Source organism: Pelodiscus sinensis, chromosome 19, assembly GCF_052426305.1.
Source record: "Pelodiscus sinensis isolate ZL-2025 chromosome 19, ASM5242630v1, whole genome shotgun sequence".
NCBI classification, from domain to species: Eukaryota; Metazoa; Chordata; order Testudines; family Trionychidae; genus Pelodiscus; species Pelodiscus sinensis.
The window spans coordinates 27,520,728-27,545,770 of record NC_143070.1 but is presented as its reverse complement, the minus strand read 5'-3'; the positions used below and the strand labels follow the sequence as shown (position 1 = coordinate 27,545,770).

Sequence of the window (25,043 nt, the reverse complement as noted above, 5' to 3'; positions counted from 1 at the left end):
GGCACCATGGCTTAGTTGGCTAAAGCACCTGCCTCATAAACAGGAGATCCTGGGTTCAAGTCCCAGTGGTGCCTTTCAGAGCCCTTACTCACATTTTTCTATGTGCTTCTGGGACACAGAAGAGGCCTCCCCAGGCCACCCATGAAACTGCTGGTTCAGGAAAAGGCTGACTGGGGAGGCACATTGGAAAGAAAGAAACCATAAGCCTGGAGCGGGTGCAGAGGTGCCTGTGACTGGCACTGGCGAGGCAGGGCTCTGACTACAATTGCTGAGACAAGAGAGCCAGCGCCACACACCCTTGTGATTCCCTGGGGTTGTCAGCACCTAGGGTTCAACCTCTACAGCTCCTGCAGCCATGGAGAGTGAAGATATGTGGGCATCAGGTGCGTCTCACTTGTGGTTTCCTTCTTCCCAACACTCCTCCCCAATCAGCCTTTTCCTGAACCAGCAGTTCCGTGGGTGGCCAGGGGAGGCCTCTTCTGTGTCCCAGAAGCACATAGGAAAATGTGAGCAAAGGTGTCCAAAAGGCACCACTAGGACTTGAACCCAGAATTTTCTGTTTATTAGACAGGTGCTTTAGCCAGCTAAGGCAGGATGCCCTGCTCAGGCAGTTTGGTGAAACTGTTTTACTCTATGGTCCCAGACAACACCTTTGCCTCCCAAAGTGCAGCCATTCCCCATTTCCCTCCCACCCTGGCGGTGTCTGGCTCCCTGGGCACAGAAAGCTACAGCTCAGTGGGCAGAGGCTCTAACATGCACATCTCCCCCAGCTGCTGGGGCTGTAGAGCTGCTCTTGAGATTTGGCACAGTTAGGGGGGAAAGAGAAGTGTCGCAAACATTGATCATCTGGCTTGTAAACCCCTGGCTCTCAGGGTTTGGGTTGGAGTCCCCAACTGGGGACCCGGCCTCCTTTGGTTTGATTTGGAGAGCGCAGAATTAGAAGAGAGAATTCCTTCCCCCACAGCAATCAGTTTGCCAAAGGGTTAGTAACAGACTATTTGCTCAAGTTGAAGTACTAGCAAGAAAAGCCTTTGTAGAGCAGTGGTTGTTGTGTTCATTTAATATGCAGCAAAGTGCTGGTTCAAAGCTCTCTAGGAAAAATAGGCTCTTCAGGTGTCTCTTCTGATGGGATAGGCATGTTCTACTCTGAGTCACAGGCCTCAATTCTTGAGTAGCTTGTTTCCCTGCTGAAGGTTGTGCAGAGTTGTCCTGGAAGCTCTGGCCCGAGGTGGTTTTGGATGCAAGTTCTTCTTCCCAGTTTTACTTTCCCTTTTCCTCCTCCTTCTACTTCTCTTTTCCCCTTTTCCTTCTTCCTGGTGCCACTGTAGACACAGCCTCAGGATCTCTGGGCGCTGACACTTCCAGGGAATCACAAGGGCATGTGGCAGCAGCCTCTGCACCTGCTCCAGGCTTGTGGTTTCCTTCTTCCCAACGCTCCTCCCCAATCAGCCTTTTCCTGAACCAGCAGTTCTATGGGTGGCCAGGGGAGGCCTCTTCTGTGTCCCAGAAGGGGATAGGAAAATGGGGAATGAAAGTTACAGCAAGACACCACTGGGACCAAAACACAGAATTTCTTGCTTATTAGACAGGTGTTTCAGCCAACTAAGCCACGGTGCCCTCCTCAACCAGGCTTGTAGAACAGTTCTACTCTATGATCCCACATAAGCCACAGCGCCCACCTCCAAAGCCTCTTTAAAACTGTTCTCATTTATGGCCCCAGACGACACCTTTGACTTTCAAAGAGTGACCAGTCCCCATTTCCCTCCAGCTTTCCCATTGTTGTGGTGTCTGGCTTCCTGGGCACAGAAAGCTACAGCTCAGAGGGCAGAAGCTCTAACACGCACATCTCCCCCAGCCGCTGGGACTGTGGAGTTGCCTTGAGGTTGGGCAGGGTTGAAGGAAAACAGAAGTGCAATAAACATTGCTTGTCTGGATTGTAAACCCCTTCGTCTCAGAGGTTGGATTGGAGTCCGCAGGTGGGGGGCCCAACCTTCTTCAATTTGCTCCCTTCCTGAGTGCACAGAATTAACAAGAGAGTATTTCTTAACCCCAGAGCAATCGGAGTTGGCCAAGGAGTTAGTAACAACATTTTTGTTAACATTTAAATACAGGTAAGGAAACCCTGAGGGGTGTTTCTGTGTGTTTCTAGATTAAGGTTCATTCAAGTGGTTTGTTTTTTTGTGGACCTTCCCCTACCGCACCCCTAGAGACTCTGGAACAAAGAAGACACGAGAAGAACCCGACTTTCTTCCCTTTACTGTGAAATGGATGGATCTACGTCAGTTTCACTCATGTGAAGTACCTGTGACAACCCCTGTGCTCCTCTGCCTCTCATCAGCAATGTCATCCACTTGGAGGGTGGGGGGGAGCATGTGCCCTGAGACTTGTAGAAAGGACAACCTGAACAAACCAGAGTTACTCAGGCACCCTTCGATAGCTCAGCTGGCAGAGTGGAGGACTGTAGAGTGTGTTTGGCAAGTGATCCTTAGGTCGCTGGTTCAACTCCTGCTCAAAGGAGTTGTCCTTTTCCCTCCAGCCTGTCCTTAGCAGAAAGCAACCAAAGTGGTTGCCTTGGGTCCATGTCTTCAGTTGACTTCAGCAATGCAATTGACAGAAAGATTGTGGGTACGAGCTGCCAATCACATTTCTTGGGCTGTGCAGGTTCTGTCCACACACAAAAGTTCTTTTGGAACAATGGCCGTTATTCCACAATAACAATGCAAGAGTCTACACAGCAATTCCGTTATTTTGAAATAATTCTGAAGTAACAGACGGCTTATTCCGACTTCTGCAAACCTCATTCCACAAAGAATAATACCTGTTCCAAATTAGCTATTTCAAAATAAGGCCTTTGTAGCTGCGCCACTGCTGCTAGTTTGAACTAGTCCCTCCCCAGGGCCAGTCTGAGTTATTTTTCCTGGTGCTCTAAATCGAGGTAGCTCATCTACACTGAGGAGGCTGCCTCGGTCTAGTCTGAGGTTTCCCTGCAGTATAGATGTGCTAGTTTGAAATAAGCTATTTTGGAATCTCTATTCAAGAACAGCTTATTCCAAACTAAATGTGCCGTGTAGTCGTAGCCAGAGGGATAAAGCAGCAGGAGGGAAGCCAGGAGTCCAGAGGCCACCCTGAGAGCTTAGTATCCCAGGTGCCCCATGCTCAGTCTACTCTATGGGTCCCATGGTATAAGAGGCAGCACCCATGACTTTGAATTCTGCAATCTGAGTTCAAATTTCAGTGGGTCCTGCTGGTGAGGGGCTTGTTGTTTTGAAGTTTTTCACACTGCACGGCTATGTCTATACTGCAGGCTTTTTGCACAAGAACCACTGTTCTCCTTCCTCTGCCGGAGAGGGGGCCAGCTCATTCCCATGAGCCCACATACAGATGGGACACGGTCAGGAGAGGTGACACAGCTGAATGGAAAAAGCAAGGAGAGAAAAGTATCAGTTACCAGCTGAGAACCTCAAACACAGAGCTGTGTGATGGTCCCATAGTGTAAGGGGAAGGGGTCAGGAGCTTGAATCCTACAAGCTGAGTTCAAATTTCAGTGGGACCTGCTGGGGAATTGTTGGTTTGTGTAAAACCTTGAATATTGATCTTCTTGCCCCTCTGGCTCAATTCCACTTTGTGCTTCTTCACTTTCTCAATGTAAGGACTTTGGAGCAAATGCTCAGACTTCTGCTCCAGTGGGGCAATGGGTCAGTGCACAGTATTTATAAAACAATGCATATAGGAGACATGTTGAGATTGTGAATTCAAACCTCACCTGGAGCAGTGGTTTTCAGTCCCTGCTGGGCTGCCTCTTTCCAATGAATGCTGTGGGAGCTGGAATTCCAGCTCAGAGGAGGCTGCCAGTCAAAATTCCCCCTTCACATATTATGGCCTCACAAGATTGAATGTTGGGTGGCCATGGAAGGTCCTTCTTGCTTCCAGGGTCTTGTTGCCGGTCTTCTTCCCCTACCCCCTACCCATCAGCAGCTTTCAGCCATTTGATCAGCTCAGGCAGGGAGGCAGGAAGTGGGGCAAAGTAGCCAGACAAGCTGAGAAAGGTGGGGCAATTCTGATCTCTGCATCTCCCCTGTGTGAGGGTTTGTCTACACGTCATTCCTCTTTCCAGAGAGCAATGCAAATTCAGGTCAGTGACACTGCAAATGAAGTGGAGATTTGCATAATCGTGTCTGGCTGCTATTTCAAAATATGCTATTTTTGAACTAACAGGCGCTATCTAGACACAGCTCTTTGGAAAGAAAACCCTTCTTTCAAAATCACCCTTATTCCTTATGAAATGAGGTTTAAGGGTTAGTTCTGACAAAGGGTTTTCTCCCGCAATAAGCGTATCTCAACAGCGTTTTGTATTTGAAATAGCACCAGTCTATGAATATGCAAATGAAGTGCAGGATATTTAATTCCCAGCTTCCTTTAGGGTGCCAAGGGGAGTCACAAGAAGAGAAGACCCTGTGTTTCTGCCTAGTTGCGAACCAGGAACTTTCCATGTGTTAGGATAAGCCATGGCGCCCAGGAAAACATGAGCAAAGGTTACAACAAGGCACCACTGGGATTTGTACCCCAGATTTCCTGTTTGAGGCAGCTGCTTTAGCCAGCTAAGCCATGGTGCCCCTTTTGGTTGCACCCCCAATATAGAGCTTTTCCAGGATAACTTTTGTATCTGGGAAAAACTCTGCCCCGTCCATGGAACAGGTCAACTTTTTGAGATCAGTTTCCAAAAAAGTGGGCGTGTTCTTTCGGAAGCCCTGTATTCCTCATTTTAGTAGGAATAAGGACTCTTCTGAAAGAGGAGGTTTTCCCCACATTTGGGGCCGTGTAGATGGGCCAAATGTCAGAAAAGCCTCTTCTGAAAAAAAAAGTGTCTCCAAAACTGTTCTAATTTATGGTCCCAGACAACACATTCGAATTCCAAAGTGCAGCCATTCCCCATTACCTTTGGAGGAGTCTCAAGGCCTGTGCAGCCCAATAAATGCAATTAGCAGCTCATACCCACAACCTTTTTGTCACTTGCAGTGCAGCCTAAGGGTCACTTACCAAGCACGCAGGACAGTCCACCACTCTACCAGCTGAGCTATCGAAGGGGGCCTGAGTCCTGCTGGTTTGTCCATGTTGGCCCATCTACAAGTGTCAGGGCCTGTGCTCCCCCAAGCGAGTGACATCACAGAAGAACCCAGGAGTACAGGGGAGCTTCCCATGCAGAAGGACCCCAGAGCTAGATCCATTCATGTCACAGCAAAAGAAAACTAGCTGGGTTCTTCTCATGGGTCTTTTTTTGTTTCACTGTCTCTAGGGGTGCAGAAGGGGCAGACCCAAAAGAACCAAACCGGTCGAGTGCATCTTGGTCCTGCCTCTCACTTGTGCTGTTCCCTCTCCCAGACTGTTCCTACGCCCAAGGCAATAGCTCCACACCCAATGGATGGGTGAGCAGAGGCCAGGGGGCAATAGGCAGAGTCTGGAAGCTGCTGGGACCGGACCTGAGGGCATCAGGGGAAGCAGCAAGAAACACAAACTCAGCCCCCTGCATCTCTAGCCAGGCTGGTGGGTTTCATGGCTCCAGCTCTTGTGAGCCAGCCAGATGAGAGGCCGAGCCCCAGTGGGCATTAGACACCCAGCAGAAGGCACAAAAATCTCTTCTCACCAGCCTGAGGACAAGAAATCTAAAGCAGGAGGGTTTTGCAACAACCAGCCCAGGAAAATCCCACTGACAGTTGAACTCAGGTTGCAAAGTTCAGAGCCCTGAGCACTGCCCCTTGCAGCATGGGACAAACAGCTGATGATTTTGGTGGGCACCTGGGGCTCTCAGCTCTCAGGCTGCCTCTGCTCTCCCGGCCCCTCCAGCTGCCCCATCCCAGCTGCTTGTTTATTATTTGTTTTTATTTAAGTACCAGCTCTAGTAGAAGCCGTGTGACACTCTCCCCTCCCCCATCACGGCATGGACAGGTCGCCGCCCCCAACCAGACTCTGGAATGGCCCCCTGCATTTCCCTGGCCCCATGGGGCTGGCAGGAAAGAGGCCCAGGGCCAGGCTAGAGCCAGGGGAAGCAGTAGGAAGAGAGATCCCCAATCTACACAGCTCCTTTTTGTGCAAAAGCCTCTTGTGCAAAAACGGACCCCAATTAATTATGCAAATGAGCATGGCAATATGCTAATCTGTGCTACATTTGCATGAGGTTTTGCGGAGGAGAGATGCAGTATGGAGATAGCCTAGGTGGTAGAGAGCCATGAAGTGACATAGACTCAGGAAAAATCCCTGGGCTGCAATTCTTAGTTACACAAAATAAGAATAATTCACCAGCTCAGACGTGATTTCTAAAACGCCAAACAAGGAAAATAATAAAACCTGATGGACTAGGGCAGTGATCCCCAATGCAGTGCCCACAGGCGCCATGGTGCCAGCTGGGCCATTTATTTGTGCCTGCAGAGCAATCTGGGCTGGCCCGGGGAATGCGGCAGGTGCCAGCCCCAGGAGCATGGGCGGCCCCTGCCCGGGGTCACAGCACATGCTGCTGCCGGCCCTGGCTCCGGGGTCGCGGCACAATCCGGTGCTGGCCCCGGGCGCGTGGCACATGCTTGGCCCCGCCCCCAGGCACGTGGCCCATGAGCGGCCCCGCCCTTGGAGGCGCGGTGCGTGAGCGGCCCTGCCCCCAGGCACCCAGCATCCCCAAAACGTTGGGGATCACTGGACTAGGGAGACTTTTCTCTACCTACACATTGCAGGAAATCCAATTGTCTGCAAGTCAAGACTGTGTGGCCTAATGGATAAGGCGTCTGACTTCGGATCAGAAGATTGAGGGTTCGAGTCCCTTCACAGTTGCATTTACCTTCCTTTGCCTGTGCTCATGGATCCTGATGTTGCTGCCCTGGGAAGGTCCCATGTGATAATGTTGTTTTTCTATAACCCCATTGGAAGGCCTGTAGCTGTTCAGTAGGTCTAAACTATGGGGGATATTGGGAGAGAAGGGGGGGTGGTGGTGCCAAGAGAGAAGTGGTGGCCTGTCCTGCTGGGAGGGAGAGCATCAGCCAGCAGGGAGGGGTACGCATAAGGATGTGCACAGATCCTGAATACAAATGTAAAAGCCTTTTAAATATCCCCACTGCTGCCAGTGCCAGTGAGGTTTAAGGCACTGCCATGTGTCGGAATGGAGAGAGCCTGGTGCATTCACCATCCGGAATGAGAATATGGATACAAAATTCCAAAGATGGTGTCGGCTTTCTGAAAATAAACGAGCCCCTTTTCAGTATATGATGTGGTGGTGCAGGGTTTATTGGATTACTCTGGTTCTGCTGGTGGAAGCAGGGCTGGCTGGGGGAAGGGGGGAGCAGTGGGGCTGGCCGGGAAAGATGGGGGGGAGAACTGATGGGAGGAAGCAGGGCTGGTGTGGGCAGCAGGGCTGGCGGGGGTAGATCAGGAGGAGAAGTGGGGGAGAACCGCCAGGCCGATAGAGGGTGGGGGTGAGCGGGGATGTCCAGGGGGGAAGCAGGGGGAAGAGAATCGGCCGGCGGGGTTTGGGACTGATCCGGGCGCATGCAGATCCTGGTGCGCTGCCCATCCCGTGCATGGTCCTGGTGAAGCACGAAGGAGTCTGGCCTCCTAGATTCCATTTTGCCATCCCCTCGAGTAGTGTTGTTTGTCTGTGTGATAGTCTGGCTTGGATCTGTTTCTGTCTGCTGGATAATTGATTTTGCTAGGTGTAAATCAGCTAAGGCGGTGGGGTCTGATTGGTTAGGTCATCCTGTTACAGTATGTTCTGATTGGTTAGTGAAATTATACTAAAATAATTGGTTAAGGAACAACTAAGCAGTATTGAGTTTCTCTATATAAACTGGGGTCCAAGAAGGAGACCAGCTAGAAGAAGGAAAAGGGGAGAAGAGAAGAGGAAAGACCTTGAAGCAGAACTCACCTCCAAGGCAGCCTAAGACCAGAACAGCCAGAACTCCTCTGCACTACAGTTTGCTGTGTGAATACTGTGGTAGGTGACATTGGGAAAGTGCCCTGAGTTACCCTCTTGGGTCACAGCTGCTGGAACAATGAGGTAAGATGAATGAATGGGGAGTTGTCATGGAAGCTGAGACTAGTTTCCCTGACTGGGAATCGAACCCAGCCCACAGCAGTGAAAGTGCTGAATCCTAACCACTAGACCATCAGGGACACATGAATAGCCATCTTTCCTTACCTACACTAGCCTTTCACAGGCCACTTTCTGTCCCCTTCAGGACATGGGTCCATTTTCCATTGCCCAGAGGGGACAAGAACAGAAACCAAACAGAACATCAGAACAGCCAGACGGGGCCATGCCAGTTGTCCAACTAGCCCAGGATCCTGTCTCACAACAGCAGCCAATTTCATTGCCCAGTGGGAATCCTCAGAACAGACAATTGTTAAGTGACCCCTCCTGTCGCCCATTCCCAGCTTCTAGAATACACCAGCTAGGGACACCTGCCCTGTCCATCCTGTTAAATGCCATTGATTGACCTTTCCTGCATTAAATTATCCAGTTCTGTTTTGGACCTTCTTGTAGATTTCACCTTCACAACATCCTCTGGCAAGGAGTTCCACTGGGCACAAAAATGCTCCCTTTTGATTCACTTTTAATTTGGTTACTTACCAGTTTCATTCTGTCACCCGGGATCTTCAGTAGGAGAAAAACATTCTTATTGCTTTCTGCCCCCTGTCATCATTACACAAACTCTGTCCCATCGCCCCTGAGTCGTCCCTTTCCCAAGCTGAGAAGAAGAAGTTCCATGAACTCCTGGGAGCTGCTTTCCAAAGAAGAGGCATTTCCCATGGAGAAGATGGCCAAGCCCAATCCCCTACACAGACCCAGAAAATACCAATGGACACTGGGCACTTGTAAAGCTCCCTCTCGGGCAGCACTACGGAATGGATCCGGCTGGCCATCGGGCTGACTAACCCATCAACAGACGAGTCCCAGTGAGACTTCTCAGCCCAAGTGCAGAGACTGTGCAGTCTCCCACTCCCAGCCCAGTGGCAGAGAGGCAGCGCCCTGAGGAGGTGGGTCCCGAGGCAGCGGAGACCTTTGAAGGGAACGGAGACGTAAGGTCAGAAGGAAGGAGAACAAGTCACCTCTTCCCAGGTGAGATGTGGTGGCAAACTACCAGATCCAGTGCAAGCCAAGCTCCAAGGGCTGGTTCCTGTCCTGGTGGCTCCTTGCAGGGCCTGGCTTGAGAAGCACCAAGGAACCGTGTGTGGCCAGGAGAGAAGGTGCAGAAGGAACGTGGATGCAGGAGCAGGGTGGGGTGTCTGGCCAGGATAGAGGGAGCAGGAACAAGGGAGGGTGTCAAAGCAAGTTGAGGGTACTGGGTGGGAAGAAAGTGAGGGGAATGGGGTGGCTGGGGTCTGGGCATGAGGCGGGATGTCATGTGCACATCTGCAGTAGTATCACTTACAGGGTGGGCCCTGGACTCAGTGGCTGCAACAACCTGGTCCCAAGTAAGGGTCTGCTGAGAAGTCTCAGCCCCAGCCCTGCCTCCTCCCATCTCAGCCTAATCTGTTTAGCTCTCCCACATGCTCCTCAAAGCCAGCACACAGGCCACCCATCCCTGCACCAGGGGACAGGCCCTGGCACTGCCTTGTGGGCACCAAGGGGAACTGCAATAAGAGAAGACGCACCATTTTTGCCTGGCTTTGAACCAGGGACCTTTTGCATCCTAGGCAAATGTGATAATCAGAGAAACACACTTCGTAGGGTCTTCTGAGTCTGTACTTAAACTTGGGCAAATATTCGGTTGCTAACCCTTTGGCCAACAGAGATTGCTGCAGGGCAAATGAATTCTCTGTTGTCAATTTTGTGCTCTCAGGAAGGGACCAAACTGAAGGAGGCCGGGCCCCCACCTGGGGACTCCAACCTAAAAACTGAGACCAAAGGGTTTACAAGCCAGATAATCAAAGTTTGCTCCTTTTCTCCCTCCCACAACCCTGCAGTCCCAACATAAGGTGAGGAGAGTGCCATGGCTTAGCTGGCTAAAGCCTCTGCCTAGTAAACAGGAGATCCTGGCTTCAACTTCCAGTGGTGCCTTGTTGCAGCCTTTGCTCATATTTTCCGAGGTCCTTCTGGGACACAGAAGAGGCCTCCCCTGGCCACCCATGGAGCTGCTGGTTCAGGAAAAGGCTGATTGGGGAAGAGCATTGGGAAGAAGGAAACCAGAAGCCTGGAGCGGGTGCAGAGGCTGCTGTGACTGGCAGTGGCAAGGCAGGGCTCTGACTGCAATTGCTGGGACCAGCTCCAGGATTGTGGTTTCCTTCTTTCCAATACCCCTCTCAAATCAGCCTTTTCCTGAACCAGCAGTTCCATGGGTGGCCTGGGGAGGCTTCTTCTGTGTCCCAGAAGGGCATAAGTAAATGTGAGCAAAGGTTACAACACGGCACCACTGGGAGTAGAACCCACAATCTCCTGTTTATGAACAAAGTGCTTTAGCCAACTTTAGCCCTCCTCCAATGTATCTTTAAAATGGCTCTTTATGTTTCCAGGCAACACTTTTGTCTCCCAAAGTGCAGCCGTTCCCCACTTCCCTCCAGCCATCGAGCCCAGGCGGTGTCTGGCCCCCTGGGCACAGAAAGCTACAGCTCAGTGGGCAGGGGACTTTGGCTTCCTTGCCCATGGGATGCTGTTGCAGGAAGGGCTGCTCAGCAGGGACGGGGTTCACCTGTGGAGGAAGGGAAGAGTATTTGGGTGCAGACTGGCTAACCTAGTGAGGAGGCTTTAAACTAGGTTTGATGGGGGCAGGTGCCCAAAGCCCACAGGTAAGTGAACAACATGGACACCTGGGGGATGGGTCAGAAATGGGAGAGAGCAGGGGCTGTAACTGCAGAGATAAAGGAGGGACAAGGGACCACTGGGAAGCAAAATCCAATCTGTGTCTTAGATGCTGGTACAGACACACAGGACTATGGGTAATAAGCAGGAAGAAGTTGGTATCACAGGGACGTGGTGGGATAATGCACTTTATTGGAGTATTGGCACAGAAGGGTAGAGCTTGCTCAGGAAGGATTGGCAGGAAAAAGGGAGGAGGAGTTTCCTTAGATATAAAACATGGACACAGGAGACTTGTCAGGAGTCTCTGGGTGAGGTTAAAGGGGTAAAACCCCAGGGTGATGTCACACTAGGCGTCTATTCCAGACACCTCCCCAGGCAGAAGAGGTGCCTGAGGCTTTTTAAACAATTAACAAAATCATCCAAAGTGCAGCTGGTTTCACTCACCCTCACCCACAGCTGGGAGGCAGTTTGCTGTGAGCTGAAAAGAAAGTGCCTGGTAGAACCAAGGCTCAGGATGCTTCCGTGTCCAGATGTGCAAACGGCTGGCAGCCAAGTGCTGGTGTGTTCCTGCCCTCCCCAGGCAAGTGAATCCCCTCCTCTGGGTGTTACAGGCTGGATTTTTCCTGTCTGGCTTTTTGCCAGGGACCTTTTCTATGCCCAGCAAACATGACACTCACTGCACTGCAGAAACCACCCCCTGCCTTTTGCGGAGAGGCCCCTAGAAGTGCTTAGCTCCCTTGTTGTCTCTGCCTGTAAAATAAAGGAACAAGCAAATCTCTACCAGTGGAGAACACGGGTATTGATCCCACTGCCTCTCGCATGCGAATCAAGTGCTCTACCACTTGAGCTAATTCCCCCACCTCTGAACAATTTTCCTCTTCACCTACCTTGTTCCAGAGCCCACGACGTCCCTTCTGATAAGCCCTCATATAAAACTCAGCAAATATCCAGAGAAGTTGTAGTTCCCTTTGCAAGACTCTGCACAGCTCAGTTCCAATCAGCCGGTCTTCCCTAGAGCCCAGAACATCGACCGCGGCAGCATCGCTCTTACGCCCAGTGTAGACACGGTCTTAGAGTGTCACAAACCAGCACCGGGCACATTCCTGGCTAGGACCAGTCACAGTCTGGGCTCAGTGAGGGTCCGTCCTACCTGAGACGTGTGTTCCCTGCCCAGTTCCCAACACTGGCTACAGACCCAGAGATATTTGGTGCCTTGGCTGCTGTCCCTGCTGGCAGGGAGCTGTCCCGCACCTGCAGTTCATCCACCTCCCGGAGAGGCGGCAGCTCTGTGAGGGGGAGAAGCCGGGGAATTTAGACCGTCACTGCCGGCCCGGGCTGGGCCAGTGCGCTGGCATCCCTCATGTCTGCAGCATCCATCAGGGTAAAACTGAAACCACATCAGGAGATAAGGGGTCAGGTCTCTCCTGGCAGAAGCTATAGGACTTGGGGTCCATTCACCCATCTCTAGAAGGAGCTATAGTATCAGGGGTCTCCCCCAGCAGGAGCCAATGGGTGCCATGGGGGCTCACACACACACAGGGGCACACGCCCTCAATATCGGTGCCCAGGGCAAAACTCTCTCGGCTCCTGGAACGGGAACAGTGACTAGCAGTGAGGCCCCTCCCTGGCAGCACTGTGTCAGACGGTTTCTTCTCGGCCTGGTGCCTCCTGAATGCTGGGAGCAGCTGCCTGGTCCGAGGGGCTGCAGTTCCCTGGAGAGAGGGGCTGGGGCTGGTGGCTGCAGGAAAACGTTTCTGCTGGGTGTGTGTGGGGGGGTCTTTGCCGGATGAACGTGCCTGAGGAAAGAAGCTGGAAGCGCAATAGATACATAAAAGGGGACGAGGGACAGTTTGAGTCACACACACGGCAGGTGGCGCAGCTCAGCCAGGGACCTTATCCACTCACAGAGCTTCACAGCTTCTCCACCCCTCAAAACCCCCCAAGCAAACTGCCCCATGGGCCTCGCCCGTGCCATGCTCAGGGCCTGGGGATTTTCTGTCAGTTTGCCAGAGCAAATAACTAGCCCCCCCTGATCTGGAGTCTCTGCCTCTCATGGGCCTTCTCATCCTCAGGCTCCGCTTTGTGTCCAGATAGACTCTGTTCAGTCACAGCCACCTCCCTCTGGCTGTCACTCCTGGGCCTTCTAGAGCACAACACACCCCTTCATTCTGACTTTGGATACCTGGGCTTTTAGCACTCAGATCTGCACCTAACACCAGCATTGGCAAGTGAGGGATCTGAACAGCTTCCTTAGAAAGGGAGACAGCCAGTGTGGCCAGTGTGGAGCAGCCTTGCCAACTCTGTCAAAGAGCAGAGAAAGGTAAGTTTTTTATGACTGAAAGGAAACAATCACCTCAGGGGGACCTTGAACCCACAATTCCTGGCTTAGAAGGGCAGTGCCTTCTCCATTAGGCCACTCCTCTCCCCCTGAACCAGACATTCACCCTTCTGAATGGCCCTTCTTCAACTTATAGCTCCTGATTAAGCCCCTGTGAAGAAGCCAGATACACAGGAAGGGCTGATCACACCCCTCTGAAATCAGCTTTCCATGGGTATCTGTAGCTGGCTCCGAGTCATGGGCCTTGACGTCTCATCTCCCTCCCGAAACCAGGGGAGTGTCTCCTCAGGGAGCTACACTGGTGCTCACACTGCTCTTAGGGGTCCCACAGTGGCTGGGTGGGGAATGTCCGGTTGTTACTGAAGGGGAAGGATAGAACACAGCTACATTGCCGAGAGTGCGGGAGGCCGGCCTGGTGACGCCATGGGACTGCCCTGGGGGAGCTCTGCAATGTGACCCAGGCTCCCAAGGCAGCAAGTGCAGAATCCCCTTCGATGAGCACAAGAGGTTCCAACCGGCCTGGTCTGAATCAGGCTGGACAGCCCCACTGTTGGAGTGTCAGAGCCAGACGCTAGAGTTACAGGCACGTCTCTTGTACCCAGAAAGGTCCTGTCACAAGCTCCCTGCCACTCCCATCATGCAACAGGGGCAGGTCCAGCCTCTTCTGTAAAAGCTGCTCTGGAAATCAGATAATAGTGACAGTGGTGGGATTTGAACCCAAAACCTTTGAATTACTGGGCTGGCTCATTCCGAGCACTACTGTTTAGATGGCTAACATGCTTACCGTTGTGCCACAGGGCCCCAAAGTAAAGATAGATCCTCATCTTCTCCCTCTGCTTTGCAGCAGGGCAATTCCCCGGGGTAGAAAAAAGGGAAAAGCTGAGCCAGAGGAACACATGCTCCCCCTCCCACACTCAGACCCCCCCATACCCAGCCCCCTGCCCAGAGTCTCAGCTGTGGTTTAAACCTGGTTCCAGAGAGAAGAGGCCAATTCAAACAGCCCCATGGCAGAGAGGGAGTCAGCACGTCGGTGGGTGGGGCAGGGAGCTGGGTGCAGAGCTGGGCTCTAACTCACTGAGTGCCCTTGGCCTGATAAGTGAATCTCTCCCTGACTCTATGGCCCTGTCTGTACAGCAGGGACAGCAACACTCACAGCCCCACAGGAGGGCCCCTGGCCTAGCAATGTGGCCCCCTGAGCAGCCTCTGATGTTCCCTGCTTGAGCCCCAGAACCAGCCCTGAGTGAGGGGGCAGGGAGAGCAGCTCACACATGCCAAGGGGCTGGCCAGGGGCAGGACATGAGCCTGCAAGGCAGCAGTGGGTGGGTGAAGCAGGGATCTGGGGGCAGAGCTGGGCTCTAACTCACTAGGGGTGTGTCCCATAGCTCAGAATAAGCAATGCAATTCAGTAGCTTATTTTGAGTCAGTTTTGAAATAGCTTATTTTGTAATTTGGCGCTGCCTACACAGCACTTAGTTCCAAATAAATCACAATTCCAAAACGCCCCTCACTCCTCGTGCCATGAGGTTTGCAGGGATGTCGGAATAGCGAGCCCGTTATGGTTTGAAACAAGGGGTTTGCTCTTAAGACGTGTCTGTGTGATATGAGCACCACGTTCTAAACCTCCGAGCTAGCCGGCCCACGGGTGTCAGTCTCACAAGTGGCCCTTTCAGAAAGGAGCCTTGGGCAGCCCCAGAGCTGTTGTGGGTTCTGGAACAAGGTGGGTGGGGCAGGAACAGCTTTTGCAGACAGGGGAATTAGCTCAAGTGGTAGAGCGCTTGCTTAGCATGCAAGAGGCAGTGGGATCGATGCCCACATTCTCCAACTGTGGCTCAGCTCTTATCCCTTATTTTCACTGTCAGGGGCTCAGTGGCCTCCTCCCTTTTCCTACCTGCTCTCCCAAAAGAGACAGACATGGCTCCCCTTTCTTTGCCACCAGCAATTGCCATGGTGCAAAGCAGAGTGTGGAAATATCAGGCTCTCTGGTGCAATGGAAAGCATGTTGGACTTTTAAGCTGCAACAAAATACAGGACTATGTAGCACTTTAAAGACTAACAAGATGGTTTATTAGATGATGAGCTTTCGTGGGCCAGACCCACTTCCTCAGATCAAATAGTGGAGGAAAATTGTCACAACCATATATATCAACGGATACAATTAAAAAAAATGAACACATATGAAAAGGACAAATCAAATTTCAGAACAGAACGGGGAGCTAATGATATTAGAGGTGATAATTGAGGAAGCTATGTTTGTAAAGGATAAGATAACTAGAGTCTTTGTTAGGACCCCGCCGTAAAGTGTCGAATTTTAGCATGAATAACATTTCAGAGGATTCCCTTTAAAGTGCAGTTTTAAAAGGCTTTTGAAGCAAGATGCAGGTAATTAAGTCATTGAGATAATGTCCTTTCTGGTTGAAATGGCAAGAAACTGGTATTTTTCTGTATTTTGTTTCAGCTACCCTAGACTAACATGGCTACTTTTCTATTACTATTTTAAGCTGCAGTGATTCATGTGAGCCCAGCTAGACATTCAAAGTTTGTGGGTTCAAGTCCCACGAGTGTCACTTTAGCTGCTTTCTCATTTCCAGGGCGCAGCTTTTACAGAACAGGCAATCCTTAGGGTGAAAATGGGGTGGGGTTGAGTTCAGACAGTTCCCAGCAGGCCCCAGTGAGGGTGGAGGGAAGGGCTGGTTCTTGCGTTTGGGGCTGGGAGTTGTTCTGAAATGCTTCAGGTGCCATTAGATCATTTTGTCCCTCCCTGTTTCCTACCAGTGCTGAGCAACGCTCAGGCTATGTCTGCCCTACACTGCTCTTCTGGGAATAGCTACGCAAATTTCAAAGCCCAATTTGTGCAGCTTTTTCTTCTGCTTATTTTTTTTAGAAGAGGCTTTTCCGACATTTGGCCTGTTACACTGGGCAAGTCACACAAGGGAGGCAGCAGGCAGAGCCAGCCCAAAGCACCAGCCTCCCAGGGCAGAGGAGGCCAGGGCACAAGCAGCTGCCTGGCCTAATTTATCTGGCTTCACCAGGTTGGCACCCAGGGGCATTATCAGCTGACGTTACCCCCCCCCCCCCTCTGTCACATGAGATTTGGGCTCATCAACAGGCTGGTCAGCAGCAGCTGCAGTTACCTGGGCACCGCAATAAGAGAAGACCCTGTGTTTCTGCCAGGCTTTGAACCAGGGACCATTTGTGTGTTAGGCAAACAGGATAAACACTACACCACAGAAACACACTTCAAGGGATGGTACTTGTCTGACTGTTCTGTTCCTGGCTCTTTCTAACACCCTGCTCTGCAGGGGAGGGGATGCACCTTGTGAACACTCCACCTCTTTTTCTCATGGAAGCGACTAACCCGAGCTGCCAGCTCCTCATTTCCTCACCAGCCCCTTGAGATTTGTAGCTCAAAGCTGGAGCTGCTGTGGAAGGAGGTGAAGCTACAGAAGCTGACAGGGGACAATCAGCGGGTGGAGGGTTACTTTTTCTCTCCTCTGGGCTGATGTGGCTAGAACTGAGGAGAAGAAAATCCTCTTCCCTTCTCCTCAGAAGATGGAAATTGCAGTTGGTTCTCTCTTTGGTTCTACTAAAGCTGGACCCCAGGACTAGACTTTTTCTTTCTAAAACCCTGGTGAAAACTGAGAGCCAATTGCTCACAGGCTGAGAATGTGAGTTAAGGAAGGGCACTGCCCAGAATGTGGCTTGAAACCATAACCCTGAGATTAAGCATTTCACACTCTTCCAACTGAGCTAGCCAGGCTGTGTGTGAAAAGTTTCCTACTATCCCATCACAACATAACAGGAGCCAAGTGTTCTCCACTGCCTGACTCAAGGCTCTTTCTTGCCCCTAATGTGGGGTTCTGGTCTGTGAAGAGGTTGGAACTGAAACCCCACTCCTGACACACCCACTTCTTTCCCCACAAGGAACGGCCCCATTTCCATCTCTCCAGGGACAGGAGAAGGGCTCTGGCCTGTTCTCTGCAAAATGCTCAGCCTGTTTCATTTTCTGCAGGAACGAGTGGGATCCATGCGCCCTGTTCCCCAGTGACAAGTGTGTGTCCTCTTCCCCCTTTACACAGACACAGCAGGCCAGGGGGCTATGAGCCTCCAGAGGCCCCTTCCTACTTGGCCTCCCACAAAGCTGGGGTGAAAAGCTTCTAGACCCCAGAGATAGCAGGATTCACTCCCATCTTCTCCTGCCCGTGCCCTGGTACTGAGGGGCCGGCTCCTTTCCTGCTGCCCCAACTCTTATTCCCACAATGCACTTTGTGCAGGGGCTCTTGGTCTTTCTGCCAAGGTGTGTGGCTGGGAGCCAGGACTCAGGTCCCTTCCCCCAATCTCCCCTCTGACCCGCTCACACTCTCTGGCTGCCTCCAGCACAGGCTGAGCTTACGGGTCAGTTGGGTGACCTGCCCTGCAGCTGTGATGGCATCAGGGCCTTCCCCCCGGCCTGCTCCATCTGGAGATGGAGCTCCAGTGGCCTCAGACACCCAGCAAGAGGAACAAAACTCTCTCCGTTGAACCTCAGGGCATGGAAACCAAAGCACCTGAACCTTGTAACAACCACGTGAGTCTCAGTAGGTCCCACTGAAATTTGCACGCACATTGCAGGATTCAGAGACCTGAGTGCTGCCCCTTACACCATGGGACCTGTGGTGTGAAAGTGGAGTGGGCACCTCTGACTCTCAGCTCTCAGGCTGGCCTCTGCTCTCCTGGCTTCTCTCCAGCTGCTTCATCTCCCAGGACTCCCTGTAAGAAATGTGTCACTTTCACCCCTGGGAGCAGCTCAGCCAGGCAAAGGGGCTGCCTGGGGCAGGACATTAGCCCTGGAGGGCAGGGGTGGGTGTGGCAGTGACATCACAAGGGCCTTTTGCAGCCCCTCAGCTTATTGGCTAAAGGTGGTTGGGAGGTGATGACCTAACAGAGAGTCCATGACAGTGGCCAGGTGAGACAGGCTGCAGGGCAGGGGCCATCTCAGAGCCCCCCCCATGGCTTTGCTGCAGGGAGTCTCCTTGAGAGTTGCCCTTGAGGCCTTTTCGGAGCCTTCTCCTTTCCCACAACTAACTGACCTAGATGACAGACGTCGCTGTGGAGAAGGGAAGAGCCTCCAAGAAGGCCTCTGTAAATGTACCAGGGGAATTAGCTCAAGTGGTAGAGCGCTTGCTTAGCATGCAAGAAATAGTGGGGTCGATGCCCATGTTCTCCACTCAGGAGGGCAGCTTCCAATTTTTCTTTTCACTAGCAGAGCCAGCCATGGGGCTAAGTGGCTCCCTAACTCGCCCCAGCCCCCACTTCCTACTTGCTGTCCCCAAAAGCCAGCCATGTTGGGGCAGAGAGCTGCTGGACACCAGCCCTCCTGGGCCAGACAGGAGCACTGGAGACAGGTTGCAGGTGGGGCAGAATTAGCTCCATTGGAAAAGTGCTGCCTTTGCGCATGAGAGGAAGCAGGATTCACTCCCATCTTCTCCCACCTACTCGCTGGTGCTGACGGGCCGGCCCCTTTCCTGCTGCCCCAACTCTTATTCCCACAATGCGCTTTGTGCAGGGGCCGTTGGTCTTTCTGCCAAGGTGCGTGGCTGGGAGCCAGGACTCAGGACCCTTCCTAAAATATACAAATCCCCTGCCCCCCTCAGGGGCCAGGTAGGTAACTTGCCTTGCATATGTGACAGCATCAGACCCCTCCCACCCGCCTGCTCAGTGCTGAGACGAAGCCCAAGGGTAGCACCTGGCTTGCGTGTTACACAAAAGCCTCTTGTTCCCTGCCCAGTTCCCAACATTGGCTGCTGCTATCAACTTTCATGGGGGTGTAGCTCAGTGGTAGAGTCTTTGACTGCAGATCAAGTGGTCCTTGGTTCAAATCCAAGTGCCCCCTTGGAAAAAATTCCTTCTAGTGTCAACATTTTCCTTTCCAGTTCCATCACACTCTGGCTTCACATTGCGTGAGGTTCTTGACATTAATAAGAATCCTTAATGCAGAGCTACTCAACTTTGGGAGCCCTGGCAGCCATAATCAATGGCATTTAACCAGGATGGACAGGGCAGGTGTCCCTAGCTGGTGAATTCCAGAAGCTGGGAATGGGTGACAGGAGGGATCACATAATAACCGTCTGCGTGAGGATTCCCTCGGGACAATGAGATTGGCTGCTGTTGTGAGACAGGATCCTGGCCTAGCTGAACAATTGGCATGGCCCAGTCTGGCTGCTTTGATGTTCTGTTTGGTTTCTGTTCTTGTCCCCTCTGGGGGACATCCTGTGAAAGGCTAGTGCAGGTGAGCAAAGAAGCATGTGTCCTGTGTCCCCGGTGGTCTAGTGGCTAGGATACAAAACTCTTGCTGGTCTGGTCTGATTCCCACTCAGGGAAACCAGCCTGATGTTTCCCATGGCCACTGTCTAGTCATTTTTCTCACCTCATTGTCACATGTTACAGCAGCTGTGACCCAAGAGCTTACTTCAGGCTCCTTCCCACCTCTCACTCGCTGCTAAGGCAACACTTGCCATTTTCACATGGGGCAGAGCTGGTGACTCAAACTGCCCCTTCTCTCTCCTGCATGGGCAGCGCTACAGGAAGAGGAAGAGGGGCTGACAGCTGACATGGTTCCCTTCTGCCATCTCTCAGGGCTTGTTTCTCCTTCCTTGTCCATAGCAGGCAGCTACACAAAAGCAAAACACCAAACCAGACAACCCTAGGGCAAGCACAGGGATTGAACCCACAGCCTTGGCATTATTAGCATCAAGCACTAAACACCTGAGCCAGCAGGCCCACAAGTGCTCCTTTTGGAAAAGACACCACAGGCAGCTGCAGGGACATCTCTGCTGCTGTCAATGGCTCTTCTCTGACAGGGCCACTAGTGACTCACTGTGACGTGGGCTGGCTAGTCCAGCTGGTCTGAGGCTTGGTCAAGCTCATCTTGCCCTACAGGGCCACTGGTAACAGCTGCTCTCTTGTGTGCTGCTGTGGGAAAAAACTTCCCTACCAGCGGCTGAACTAGCTTGGTGGGGAGAGCGTTAAACTGAAGATTTAAAGGTTCAATTCCAGGCTTAGGCAGAAACATTTGTCCCTGTGGCTGAACTGTCAGTTGGTCTTTCTGTGGAGAACCTGTCTGTTCCCCCTAGAAGGGCCTTGCCTGCTCTGCCTCAGCCAGGTGAGGGGGAAAGAACTCTCCTTAGAGGTGGAGTGAAAGCAGCCACTTAGGGGCAGCTGCTCCAGTTCTCTGCTCTATAAGCTGAGCTATGGAGGGGCCTTTTGGGGCTGCTTCTCTGTCCAGGTGTCTCTGTCCACAAGGGCAGGAACAGAATCCTGGAATCACCTTCTGCCCAGACTCACCCTCTTGGGAACAGCTGGTTGTAGAGGTGAGGACAGAGGGTCTGTGCCCATCTGACAGTAGCTCCTGGGGTGGGGGGCAGGGCTTTGTGTGTTGATATCACGTGACATCACGAAAGCCCTGATGCACATGGCTTGACACCCCTCCTGGAGCAGCAGCGGGCTGGGAGGGTGGCGCGCTGGGATGGAACAGGCTGTCAAGCCTCTTTGGCTCCTGCCATCTGCGGCTACATGGCACCAAATTTTGGAAAACCCTGTTCTCTGGACATGTCCCTTCTGCCTCGTAGAAAGAGCGTCCTCTTCAGTCTGGACGTGGCACTGAAAGGAGCAGAAGGAGATTGACAGTGGATGGGGAGAGTGTTTCAGGGGTTTGTTGCTTTCGTTAGAGGTGTGGCCAAAACACAGGCCTTGCTGTGAGCAGGATTTGAACCTGTGCAGGGAAACCCTATGGGGTTTCAAGTCCAATGCCTTAACCACTCGGCCATCACAGCTGTGAACTTAGCAGTGCTTGGACAACAGCAAACAAAAGATCTCAGGGGGGAGGGGGCCACATAGTCGCTCCCTTGGGGGGGGGGAGGGGCTGTTAGTCTGTAGCTGTGAAAGGTTAAAAATCAACAAATGGTCCTAGAATGAGAGAATCCTGCCTTGTGTCCGTGTTCGCTGTCCCAGAGAGCAGCCCCAGGGCTAAGCTGGCCCAGATACCTGCCAGGTCCGGGGGAGGTGAGGAAGGCAGCCCCCAGTGGTGCCTAGCCAATGTGTCTGCTCTTCCCACGATCCCTCCTTATGTAGCTGGAGTCGGCTTCCTGCAGTTGAGCTTGGCCATATCCCCACGGCAGGAAGCAAAAGGCAGCAAGAGCAGACTTCTATCCACTAGTCAGGTGCTCTCTGGTCTTAGTTGGACTCACTAAATTGAACACCAGAAGGTTGACGGCAGCCCGTCCTCCCCAACTGGGTGTGGTTCTTGTTCTTCTGCACAGCCCAGCCCATGGAGACCAAGGACATGCCAAGGGACATCTAGATCACACCCTTGTTGAATTGATGGAAACAGAAACCAGACACACAGCGGGTTTGAGCTGGTTTCAGCTGAGGGACAAGTTTGCCTGGTTTATGTGTATTGGTGCCAGAAAACATTAAGGGTTTGTATTCTTTTAAAGCAGGCACATACAACAGAAATCCAGGATGCAATAGAACTGGAGAAGTAAATGTTTCTATTGAAAGAAGATTTTCCAAGGGGGCACTTGGATTTAAAACAAGGACCACTTGATCTGCAGTCAAACACTCTACCACTGAGCTACACCCCCACACAAAACAGATACCTGCAGCCCATGTTGTGCACTGGGCAGGGAACAAGAGGCTTTTGTGTGACACACATCTCAGGTGGGATGGACCCTCACTGACCCCAGATTGTGATGGACCCTAACGAGGAATTTGTCCTGAATGCAGCAGAGCTGGGGCAGGACAGAGGTTCTGTCTACACAGAAAAGTTATTTTGGAATAATGGCCGTTTAGAATAACAATGCCAAAGTCTGTGCAGCAATTCCGTTAATGTGAAATAATCTGACGTAACAGACGGGTTATTCCAACTTCTGCAAACCTCACTCTACGAGGAATAACGCCTGTTCCCAATTAGCTATTTCAGAATAATGCGTGTGGAGATGCGCCACTTCTGCTACTTCAAAATGGCCCCTCCCTAGGCCCATTCTAAGTTATTTCTCCCAGGGCCCTAAATCAGTAGCTCGTCTGCATTAGGGGAGCCTGACTCGGACTGTTCCGAGGTTTCCCTGCAGTGTAGATGTGCTAGTTCAAAATAAGCTATTTTGGAATCACTATTCAAGAACAGCTTATTCCAAAATCAATGTGCCGTGTAGACGTAGCCAGAGAGTCCTGAGAGATGAAGCTGTTGGTGGGAAGCCAGGAGAGCAGAAGCCAGCCTGAGACCTGAGTGTCCCAGGTCCCCACCAGCACCTGTGTATATAGGTCCCATAGTATAAGGGGCAGCAGTCAGGATGCTAAATCCTGCAATGTGAGTTCAAGTCTCTGTGGGAACTGCTTGGTCTGGTTGCTGTGAGCTCTTCGTGCTCTGTGGGTTTTACATTCCTTGTGCTGAGGTTCCCCAGGGGCAGTTTTACTCCTGTGCTGGGTGTCTGAGGCCCAATGGAGCTTGGTCCTCAGACTGATCAGACTTGTGGTCAGGTGCCTGATGCTCTGCCAGCTGTAGGGCAGGTCACCTGCTCAGCCCATGCTGGAGGCACCTGGACAGTGTGAGCTGAACAGAGGGTTTGGGTGGGGAGGAGGGTTGAATATTTGGGGAACGGTCCCGAGTCCTGGCTCCCAGCCATGTGCCTTGGCACAAAGACCAATGGCCCTGGCACAAAGTGCATTGTGGGAATAAGAGTTGGGGCAGCAGGAAAGGGGCCGGCCCCTCAGTACCAGGGCACAGGCAGGAGAAGATGGGAGTGAATCCTGCTACCTCTGCCATGGCTTGACCCAGGAGGGCTGGGGTCTAGCAGCTTTTCACCCTAGATTTGTGGGAGGCCAAGTAGGAAGGAGACTCTGGAGGCTCATAGCCCCCTGGCCTGCTGTGTCCGTGGAAAGGGGAGAAGAGGACACATACCTCTCACTGGGGAACAGGGCGCATGGATCTGCAGAAAATGAAACAGGCTGAGCATTTTGCTGAGAACAGGCCAGAGCCCTTCTCCTGTCCCTGGAGAGATGGAAATGGGGCCGTTCCTTGTCGGGAAAGAAGTGGGTATGTCGGGAGTGGGGTTCGAGTTCAAACCTCTCCCCAGACCAGAACCCCACATTGGGGCAAGAAAGAGCCTTGAGTCAGGCAGTGGAGAACACTTGGCTCCTGTTCCCCTGAGATGGGATATTAGGAAACTTTTGCCACCCAGCCTGGCTAGCTCAGTTGGTAGAGCATGAGACTCTTCATCTCAGGGTCATGGGTTCAAGCCCCATGCTGGGCAGTGCCCTTCCTTAACTCTCGTTCTCAGCCTGTGAGCAATTGGGTCTCAGTTTTCACCAGGGTTTTAGAAAGAAAAAGTCTTGTCCTGGGGTCCAGCTTTAGTAGAACCAAAGAGAGAACCAACTGCAATTTCCATCTTCTGAGGAGAAGGGAAGAGGATTTTCTTCTCCTCAGTTCTAGCCACATCAGCCCAGGGGGGAGAAAAAATAAGCCTCTGCCTGCTGATTGTCCCCAGTCAGCTTCTGTAGCTTCACCTCCTTCCACAGCAGTTCCAGCTTTGAGCTACAAATCTCAAGGGGCTGGTGAGGAAATTAGGCGCTTCCCTGAGAACAAGAGGTGGAGTGTTCACAAGGAGCATCCCCCTCCCCTGTAGAGCAGAGTGTTAGAAAGAGCCAGGAACAGAACAGTCAGACAAGTTCCAGCTCTTGAAATGTGTTTCTGTGGTGTAGTGGTTATCATGTTTGCTTAACATGCAAAAGGTCCCTGGTTCAAAGCCAGGCAGAAACACAGGGTCTTCTCTTATTGCGGTGCCCAGGTAACTGCAGCTGCTGCTGACCAGCCTGTTGATGAGCCCAACGCTCATGTGACAGAGGGGGGGTAAGGTCAGCTGATAATGCCCCTGGGTGCCAACCTGGGGAAGCCAGATAAATTAGTCCTGGCAGCTGCTTGTGCCTTGGCCTCCCCTGCCCTGGGAGGCTGGTGCATTGGGCTGACTCTGCCTGCTGCCTCCCTTGTGTGACTTGTCCAGTGTAACAGGCCAAATGTCAGAAAAGCCTCTTCCCCTCCCCTCCCCCTCCAAAAAGCAGAAGAAAAAGCTGCACAAACTGGGTTTTGAAATTTGCGTAGCTTTTCCCAGAAGAGCAGTGTAGGGCAGACATAGCCTGAGTGTTGCTCAGCACTGGTAGGAGACAGGGAGGGATAAAATGATCTAATGGCACCTGAAGCCTTTCAGAACAACTCCCAGCCCCAACCGCAAGAACCAGCCCTTCCCTCCATCCTCAGTGGGGTCTGCTGGGAACTGTCTGGACTCAAGCCCACCCCAGTCTCACCCTAAGGATTGCCTGGTCTGTAAAAGCTGCACCCTGGAAATGAGAAAGCAGCTAAAGTAACACTCGTGGGACTTGAACCCACAAACTTTGAATGTCTAGCTGGGCTCACATGAATCACTGCAGCTTAAAATAGTGATAGAAAAGTAGCCATGTTAGTCTAGGGTAGCTGAAACAAAATACAGAAAAAAACCAGTTTCTTGCCATTTTAACTCAGAAAGGACATTATCTCAATGACTTAATTACCTGCATCCTGCTTCAAAAGCCTTTTAAAACTGCACTTTCAAGGGAATCCTCTGAACTGTTATTCATGCTAAAATTCGACACTTTACGGCGGGGTCCTAACATAGACTCTACTTATCTTACCCATTACAAAGATAGCTTCCCCAATTATCACCTCTAATATCATTAGCTCACAGACATTTACCTTCCCCCCCGCATCCCCATTCTGCTCTGAAATTTGATTTCTCCTTTTCATATGTGTTGGGTTTTTTTAATTGTATCCGTTGATATATATGGCTGTGACAATTTTCTTCCACTATTTGATCTGAGGAAGTGGGTCTGGCCCACGAAAGCTCATCATCTAATAAACCATCTTGT

General features: G+C 51.9%; 9 non-coding genes across 9 annotated transcripts; 6 read left to right on the top strand and 3 right to left on the bottom strand.

The window, feature by feature from the left end:
* TRNAM-CAU (transfer RNA methionine (anticodon CAU)) lies at positions 1-74 on the top strand. Its single transcript has one exon. It is a non-coding gene; the product is annotated as a tRNA-Met (tRNA).
* Positions 75-6,743: 6,669 nt separating this feature from the next.
* Positions 6,744-6,816, top strand: TRNAR-UCG (transfer RNA arginine (anticodon UCG)). The gene has a single exon. It is a non-coding gene; the product is annotated as a tRNA-Arg (tRNA).
* Positions 6,817-8,079: 1,263 nt separating this feature from the next.
* Positions 8,080-8,151, bottom strand: TRNAE-UUC (transfer RNA glutamic acid (anticodon UUC)). Its single transcript has one exon. It is a non-coding gene; the product is annotated as a tRNA-Glu (tRNA).
* Positions 8,152-14,863: 6,712 nt separating this feature from the next.
* Positions 14,864-14,936, top strand: TRNAA-AGC (transfer RNA alanine (anticodon AGC)). The gene has a single exon. It is a non-coding gene; the product is annotated as a tRNA-Ala (tRNA).
* A 3,976-nt stretch (positions 14,937-18,912) lies between these two features.
* Positions 18,913-18,984, top strand: TRNAC-GCA (transfer RNA cysteine (anticodon GCA)). Its single transcript has one exon. It is a non-coding gene; the product is annotated as a tRNA-Cys (tRNA).
* A 1,857-nt stretch (positions 18,985-20,841) lies between these two features.
* Positions 20,842-20,923, bottom strand: TRNAS-UGA (transfer RNA serine (anticodon UGA)). Its single transcript has one exon. It is a non-coding gene; the product is annotated as a tRNA-Ser (tRNA).
* Positions 20,924-21,661: 738 nt separating this feature from the next.
* TRNAC-GCA (transfer RNA cysteine (anticodon GCA)) lies at positions 21,662-21,733 on the bottom strand. The gene has a single exon. It is a non-coding gene; the product is annotated as a tRNA-Cys (tRNA).
* A 1,592-nt stretch (positions 21,734-23,325) lies between these two features.
* On the top strand, positions 23,326-23,398 carry TRNAK-CUU (transfer RNA lysine (anticodon CUU)). The gene has a single exon. It is a non-coding gene; the product is annotated as a tRNA-Lys (tRNA).
* Positions 23,399-23,831: 433 nt separating this feature from the next.
* Positions 23,832-23,904, top strand: TRNAV-AAC (transfer RNA valine (anticodon AAC)). The gene has a single exon. It is a non-coding gene; the product is annotated as a tRNA-Val (tRNA).
* The last annotated feature ends 1,139 nt before the right edge of the window (positions 23,905-25,043 follow it).